The following is an 8,431-nucleotide window of genomic DNA, read 5'->3' on the forward strand; positions in this document are numbered from 1 at the left end:
TTGACACTCATATTCATTCTCCCACTTTGAGTCAACTGTTTTCATACCTTCTCTACTGTCTTAACTTGTACCTTTCTCCCCAGCACCCCTGCCTCTTGGGTACTGTACCTCCTCCTTGCAGAGACTGGCTCCTGCCAACAGTCAGGAATGCTCTCATTGTGCTATCATTTATTCTATAAGCTGCCTGCATCTTGCAAAAGAAGTGTCCCTTCACTTGTGCTCTGGGTCAGTTATCACTGTCTTCTCCTTTTTATTTTATTTTTTGCAGCTTCTCTAGTCTCAACTCCATCTCTAAAAATCCTTATCTCCACATCTTTCTTAAATGTCAGATTGTAAGGGCTCAGTGTTGGCCTCTTTTCTCATTCTACAAACCCTCCCCTGTGATCTTATCTACTGCTGTGGTTTAGAATCCCACCTCTGTACTGCGTTTGTAACTCTAACCCACGTTTGTGTCTCTAACCCAGGTCTCTCCCCTGAACTCCAAGACCCCAATCTGTAGTTTCTTACTTGAGATCTCAAATCTAACACATTTAAATTAGAACTCTTGGTTCTCCCCTCCCAAATCTGCCTTTTGCTAGCCTTCTCTATCTCAATAAATGGCATTTACTCATCCCAAACCAAACCTGATGGTTCTGCTTCTACTATATGTTTCTAGTTTGCTCACTTCTTTCCCATCCCTCCAATGCAAGCCGTTATCTCTTACACTGACCAAAGCCCTCTAACTGGTCATTCAGCTTTTGCTCATGCCCCTTCCAGTCCATTCAGATCATTGACCAGAGTGACATTTGAAAAGGCAAATCTAACTGTGAATCCCCTGCTTAGATTGTAATCTAAGTAGATTCCCATCGTGCCTCAGGTAACATCTGAACTTGTCTCCCTGGTCCTGGAGGCTCTGCCTGATCTGGGCCCTGCCTGACCCTCCAGTGTCCCCTGTTCCGCACTCCTTCTCCCCTGAAGCCGGCTGCACCTGTCCTTCAGTTCTTGAGTGCACCACTCCTGCCCCTGGTGTGGCCCCTGCAGGAGGCGTTGCCTGGTTTCATGGCAGTTGCCTCCTGAACTGCATTTCCTTTGCCCATTGCTGATTCCATCTAAGGCATGGTTGATGCTCTCTGACCTCACCTCAAGTGGAGGAGCTGCCCGTTTCCCTTCGTCTTACGTCTCACCTCGTCACCTTCAGCTCCCTCACCTCACACGCCTGAGCAGTCACCTTATCCTGCCAATTCCACCTCCTAAATGTTTCACAAACTCCTGATTCTTCCAGTGCTTGTCATCCCTATTCAGACAGCCATCATTTCTCACCTGGGATGTTCTAATAGCTTCATATTTCTACTTTAATATTATTTCCCCAAAGCCATTCTCTAGGCGGCAGCAAGGATGAGGTTTCCCATTCAGCAAATGTGACGGTATCATTTAACTTCAGACACCTGAAGGTGTCTGAAGTTTTCACCTCCAGGAGTTTGATTACCGTCTTTTCTTTTTATATCTTCCATGTCTCTTATTAATGTTTTGAACATATGGAATACAGTTATAATCTGTTTTAATGTTTTTGTCTGTTCACTCTGACATCTATGTCAACTCTGTGTTGGTTTCAATATGTTTGTTTTTTCCCCTCATTACGGTTCATGTTTTCCTACTGCTTTGACAATTTTTAATTAGGTGTCAGATGTGAATTTTACCTTTTTTTTTATGCTGGGTAGTTTTACAATTCTAGAAATGTTCTTAAACTTTGTTCTGGGATGTAGTTAAGTTATTTGGAAACAGTTTGATTCACTTGAGTCTTGCTTTTAAGGTTTGTTAGGCAGGGCTAGGGTTAATTTCCCCTTAGTACTGAGGTAAAACTCTTTCATTTGTTTATTATTATTTTTTAATTTATTTTATTTTTGGCTGTATTGGGTCTTTGTTGCTGCGCGCGGGCTTTCTCTAGGTGTGGTGAGCAGGGGCTACTCTTTGTTGTGGTGTGCAGGCTTATCATTACGGTGGCTTCTTTTGTTGCGGAGCACGGGCTCTAGGCGCACGGGCTTCAGTACTTGTGGCCCGTGGGCTCTAGAGCACAGGCTTAGTAGTTGTGGCTCATGGGCTTAGTTGCTCTGCGGCATGTGGGATCTTCCCGGACCGGGGCTCGAACCCATGTCCCCTGCATTGACAGGTGGATTCTTACCACTGCAACACCAGGGAAGCCCCAGTAAAACTCTTTTAACCTGTGTTCTTCCATTTATCTTTACAACAATCAAATGAATCCTTATATTACAGATGAGGAAACGAGGCTTCCGAAGTTTGTGACGCAGCTGGCAGTTGTTGGAGCCTGGAATCAAACTCATATCTGTCTGGCCCCGGTCTCTCTCTGTCTCTCTGTCTCTGTCTCTCTCTGTCTCTGTCTCTCTCTGTCTCGCTCTGTCTCTCTCTGTCTCTCTCGCTCTCTCTCTCTCTCTCTCTCTCTCTCTCTCTCTCCCCAGCTTTATTGAGATTACCACTATAGTGTTAGCTAACACCGCCATCACATCACATGATTACCCTTTTTTCTTTTCTTGTGGTGAGAACATTTAAGATCTACTCTTAACATATAATACAATATTATTAACCATAATGCCATGCTGTACATTAGATCCCTGGAACTTATTTGTCTTAAAACGAAGTTCATACCTTTTGACCAACATCTCACTCTACTCTGTTTCTATAAATTTGGCTTTTTTAGAATCCACATATAAGTGATACCTTACAGTATTGGTCTTTCTCTGGCTTATTTCACTTAGTGTAATGCCCTCACGATCCATTCATGTTGTCGTAAATGACAGGATTTCCTTCTTTCTCGCAGATGGATAATATTCCATTGTGTGTGTGTATGTATGTATATATGTATATCACATCTTTTTTATCCATCTGTTGATGGACACTTAGGTTGTTTTTGTATCTGTGAATAATGCTGCAGTGAACATGAGAGTGCAGACATCTCTTCGAGATCCTGTTTTCATATCCTTTGGATATGTACTAGAAGTAGGAGTGCTGGATCATATGGTGGTTCTATTTTTAATTTTTGAGGAATGAGGTAAGACTCTTACTAGCCTGTCCACTGTTCCCTGAATTCTGAGGTTTTACAGTCTGTCTGTTGGGAGCAGACGCTATTCCCAGCCCTGTTTGAGCTCTGGGCATTCTTCTCTCTAATCCTTTCAGGTAGTTTTCTTGCATGCATGCAGTGGACACTGGAGGGGAGACCCTCTGCAGATTTCCAGGGTTCTCTCTCCTCTCCAGTGCTCTGCCCTGCAAACTCTAGCTGCCATGGTATTCCCTGACTTCTGCTCTGTCTCTTCAGCTCACAGAGCTGGCTTGGCTTTCCTTTCTTCCCCACTTTGTGGCCTCGAAACTCGCAAAGCAATACACTGGGGCAATCCTAGGGCTCACCTCATTTGTTTCCCATTCCTCAGGGATCACTGTCCTTTGTTGCCTGATGTCTGTTCTCCTGGAAACCATGTTTTATAGATTTGTCTTGGTTTTAGTTGTTTCAGGCAGGAGGGTAAATTGGTCCTTGTTACTCCATCTTGGTTGGAATTGAAAGTTCCCTCTAGGTGTCTTCCCCCCCGCCCCTCAAGTAAAAATTAAATGGTGAATTAACCATTTTAAAGTGTACAACTCGTGGCTTTTAGTACATTCAGTGTTAGGCAGCCATGACCACTACCTAATTTCAGAAAATTTCATCACTCCAAAAAAAGAAACCTATGCAGTCATTCCTCATTTCATTTACTTTTTAATGATGCCCCACTGCCCTCTGGATAAAGTCTACGTGGCTCCCAAGGCTACTCGGTGGCTCCCAGGGAGATGATGGTGCGACTCCTCTCCTGGAAAGCGCTTCCTATTTGCCTGGCTCAGGCCTATCCATCCTTTAGCTCTCCACCGAGATACTTCTCTTACCAGATGCCTTTCCTGATACCCTGAGATTGAGCTAGGTTCCTTCCTTTTTGCTCAGTTGGCCCCAGACTCTTAAACTTCTGGCGCTTAGCACGCTAAGCTGTGTCTGTCTGTTTGGCTGTCTGTCTCTTCTGCCACCCTGGGAGCTGGCTGATGTCTGTCTGCTGTTGTGTCTTACCTGGCACGTGGTAGGTACCCAGGTATTTGCTGAAATGAATATGTCCTCAGTCCCCGATTCTTAAGAGTTCCGGTGACTGCAGCATGTCCAATGTTAGCGTCATGCAGAGTCAGGGCTGAGGAGCCTAATCCCATCAAAGGTTTCTGCAGAGAGGCGGTGGCGGAGCACAGGTGTGGGGGGCTGCCTCCCCCCGACACAGCGTAGGTAATCATTTGTGTTCCGAGAAGTTCCCAGCCATCAGGGTGGAAATGTGAACCCGTCTTCCTTCTTCAGTAATTACTACCAGTGGTGTTTTGTTGACCTCTTCTCCTGGCTGGGTGTGATGGGTGATGCTTAACAGAATCTCAGCAGATTCCTTAGCTCTCTGGTTACTTTTGGTTAAAATGAATTTGGGGCTTGGAATATAAGCCTCAGTCCTGTTCCTTTCAAGACTTCAGTCTCACACTCACTTTGAGCTCTTCTCCCTGTCCCCCAGCACAGGCTAGAGCTGGGACTCAAGCACGTGCCTGTTCAGCTCTCCTCCCACCTCCCCTCCCCTGAAGCTGCCAGGCCCCTCGGGGGCCTTTGGCAGCCCAGTGCCAGGGTGGGCACCTGGAGGGAGAAGGGACTCTGCTCGTGGGACCGGATGCATGTTGGTTATGAACAGCGTCCTGGCTTTGCTCTGGGTCTGGGGCTGTGTGTGATCACACAGTCCTCTATGGCTGTGGACCCCCGTCCCTCCTAAGGCAGCCATGCCTCTTCCCACACTTCTCCCAGGTGGGCCTCCTATTGCTTGGTCCACAGCCATGGCCTCTGCCCTTCTGTTAATAACCACCTGGGTCCTTTCCACAGGAAAGGGGTCATAGTAATAACCATGGGGCCCTTCGAGGGCTACAGAGAATGGGATGGGGTGAAGGTTTCCCAGGCACACCACGTCAGAGGCTCTTCAGACCCTGTAGTCCTCGACTACTCTGGCAGGTGAGAAATCTCTGGGCCATGAGCAGGCACCAGTGTTTGAGTTCAAGTCCCCACCCGCCAGTGATCCCCCCTCCCTCCCCACAGTGCAGTGAGAAGACAGAAAAAGACACCCACCATATTCTCAGACACCCAGAATGCTCCCCACCATGCTTGGCTCTGCTGGCGGCACCAGGGGGGCCTATAATTTCTGCAGCTCAGCAGGTGTGCACCTAGGGGACAAGATACCACTTTCTCTTTCTTGCAGGTCCCCCAGTCTTCACATGTGATTTGTTTAGAGCTACTCTTAGCTACGGCGGGGGCGGGGGGGGGGAGGAACCACGCCCTCCCACCATGGACATGGGTTTTCCCTGCAGACACCCAAAAGCTAACTCTTATCAGGCTTTCCTTTCCTAATGGTTGACGCTCACCGGGGCTGGTTCTGGCATCTTTCAGCAAGCCCAGAACGAACTTTAGAACATGTTGCATTTCGTGGCTTTTGGGGACCTTAGCCCCATGTGCTCAAGCAACAGGAGCAATGAAATAGCAGATCTTCCATCCCTCTCTAGCTCGAGTGAACGCCTGCTGAGGGGTGGTTTATCTTTGCAGTCTCCAAGTCCACAGCCATGCCTGGCATAGACAGACAGTTTATGGGATTGAGTTACAGCAGGAAGCATGACAGCCAAGTGGCTGCCTGTGTCCCTGGGTGCACATGCTCCCAGGAGGATGCGTGCTTATATTCCCGATGAAGGGGCCTCTTTCCCATAAGAGGAGCCTGGATGGATGAGCCACTTCTCTTCCCGGAGCACGAAGTGGAACAAACTGCAGGCCCTGCCTTCCTCTGGTGCCCGAGGAGTGGGAGGGGGTTGCCACGACGATAGCATGCACCATACTTCCTGCCCATGCTGCAGCACTGCTGCAGGGGTGCGAGCTGCCTGCCGTTGTTATGCTGCTCAGACCCCAGGCCCTGGTTGTCTTCTGGTGTCCTACACACTCGCACTGACACACCAGAGGGGGCAGCCCACTGGGGGCACTGTGGGGAGACTAACCGAGGGATGTAGTCCAGGGACGGGACACGTAGTTAAGAAGCATCTTGGTCTTCCTGGAAAGATCAAAAGCTAGTTGAGCAGTGTTGTGCATTCCTTGGTTGAAAACTGGGCGTGTAACTAGAGCAGTGAAACAAATTATATTTCAGTCCTGCAGAAAGACTGAAAGAGGCAGAGGGGTGAGGCTGGTGTGGAGAGATGCTGAAGGGGGCAGTCAGATGGAGAGAGACAGGGAAGTCCCCAGACTCATACCTTGAAAAGGAAACAGAACTGGGAACTCAGAAGGTAGCAGACATAACACCACACAGGGCTTGGCACCCAGCCGGCACTCATACTCAGGCCTGTTGAATTTTATAGGAGGGATGTGTTCCTAAGACCTTGCATAATTAAAAATTAAGTAATTGAAGACTAATCCTCACATGGATGCTATATTAGTGTTCTTGGGCTTCCATAAAAGAATACCCTAGACTGGGGGCTTAAACAACAAAACTTTATTTTCTGACAATTCTGGAGTGTAGAAGTCCAAGGTCAAGATGTTGGTAGGTTGATCCTTCCTGAGACTTCCCTCCTCTGGCTTGCAGATGGCTGCCTGCTCTCTTTCCTAACATGGTTTTCCCTCTGTGTTGTCTGTGTCCTAATCGCCTTAAAGGACACCAGTCATATTGGATTAAGGCCTACCCTAAGGACCTCGTTTTAATTTAATTAGCTCTTTAAAGGCCCCATCTCCAAATGTAGTCACATCCTGAGGTACTGGGGGTTAAGAATTCACCATATGAATTTCAGGTGTGGGGAGGAGAGACCCAATTCAGCCCATAATAGATATTGTGTGTTTCTATTAAAGAGGCAAAGCTAAGTGGTAGTGACATAAACATAACTTACACTTCATTTTTAAACCTGTTAAAACTTTGAAAAATGATCCTTGATAAATTCTGAAAAATTGGTAGATGCTTTGCAGTTTAAAATTTTATGTAGAAGATGACTTAATAACCTTTTATTTTTAGTGTTGGAAACCTGCATAGTCCAGTTTCCTTTTTTATGCAGAAAATATCTATTGAGTGGTCAGTGTGCACCAGGCACCATTCTAGGCACTGAACAAAACAGATACAAATATAGCATATAGATACAAATATAGCATTGAACAAAACAGATACAAATCTCTGCCTTCATCCTAGCTGGAAGAAACAGACTATCTGCCAAATAATAGTAAGTTACACCATATGCTATAAAGTGGTAGGTGCAGTAGAAAAAATAAAGTAGAGAAGAGGGTATGTCCTTTGGGTGGGTTGAAATTTTGCATATTATAGATGGCCACATTGAGAAGGTACTTTAGAAAAAAGACCTGAAGGAAGTGAGGGAGGAGCCCTGAGGACATCCAGGGTTAGGACTGTCTAGGCAGAGGAGAGAGCGAGTGCAAAGGCCCTGAGGTAGGAGTGGACTTGGCATGTTTGAGAAAATGCAGAAAGGTCAGAAAGGCTGGGGGGGGGGTTTGAGTAATAGGGAGAGGATTGGGAGACAGTGCCAGAGAGGTAGACCGGGACTAAATCATGTAGAATCTTGAAAGCCATGGAAATTAGTTTGGATCTTAAGTGTAGATTCCTGAAGGACCAAAAGATTGTTGAGGACAGGGTAGTGCTGAGTTGGGAAGATGGGGAGTGGGGTGCCTGAGGATCAGGTTGCAGAGAGTTTGAAGTTATTGGTAGTGATGGTGTCCAGGAGATGACCACAGGAGTAAGTGACTCAGGTAGGTGGAAGCCAAGCTCATTGTAGGAGAACTGTAAGGGAATTTTGAGAGCAGGGTCTTGGAGGGAATAAGCAGAATGAAGGAGTGGTATTAGAGAGAATGGCAGCGAGCCAAGAGTCAAATTCTTCAAGGAGGGAAGGGTTTGTTTTTGACCCAGGTATTTGCAACAAGACAGGCAATGGATGGTGTAGTCTGTTCACGTGAGGTTGGACCTGGGGTTTTAGGACAGAGGGAGGGCATGTGGTCTGGAAGCAGCAGTGGAGCAGAAGCCTCCTCTTCACTGATGCTCATGGGAGGCCTGGGAGGGATGGCAGCTGGGGGCCACAGTTCCCTCTAGGTGTGAAATGTGATTGACTTCTAGGATATTGCTCTTGATGACTTTATTTATTTAATGAAACCTAAATGGGATTATTACTTCTTAATATTAGGCTTCTCAGTCTAGATGAAATTGAGTGAGGATTTTTCAGAAGTTCTTTTCCTTAAAAATGGAATAACGGTTAGGAATTAATCGTTTATGCTCCTTGGTCTTCAGATGGAGGTCTTCAGAGCCTCTCTTTACTGCTTGTAGGATTCTGTCCCGAGGTTCATCATTGCCTTGACAGGCTACATCCAGAGCACAGTGGGAGAAAAAGT

The sequence above is a fragment of the Delphinapterus leucas genome, chromosome 3 (genome assembly GCF_059928025.1).
Source record: "Delphinapterus leucas isolate spDelLeu-1000000601 "Yukka" chromosome 3, BTC_Dleu_Yukka2, whole genome shotgun sequence".
Lineage (NCBI taxonomy): Eukaryota > Metazoa > Chordata > Mammalia > Artiodactyla > Monodontidae > Delphinapterus > Delphinapterus leucas.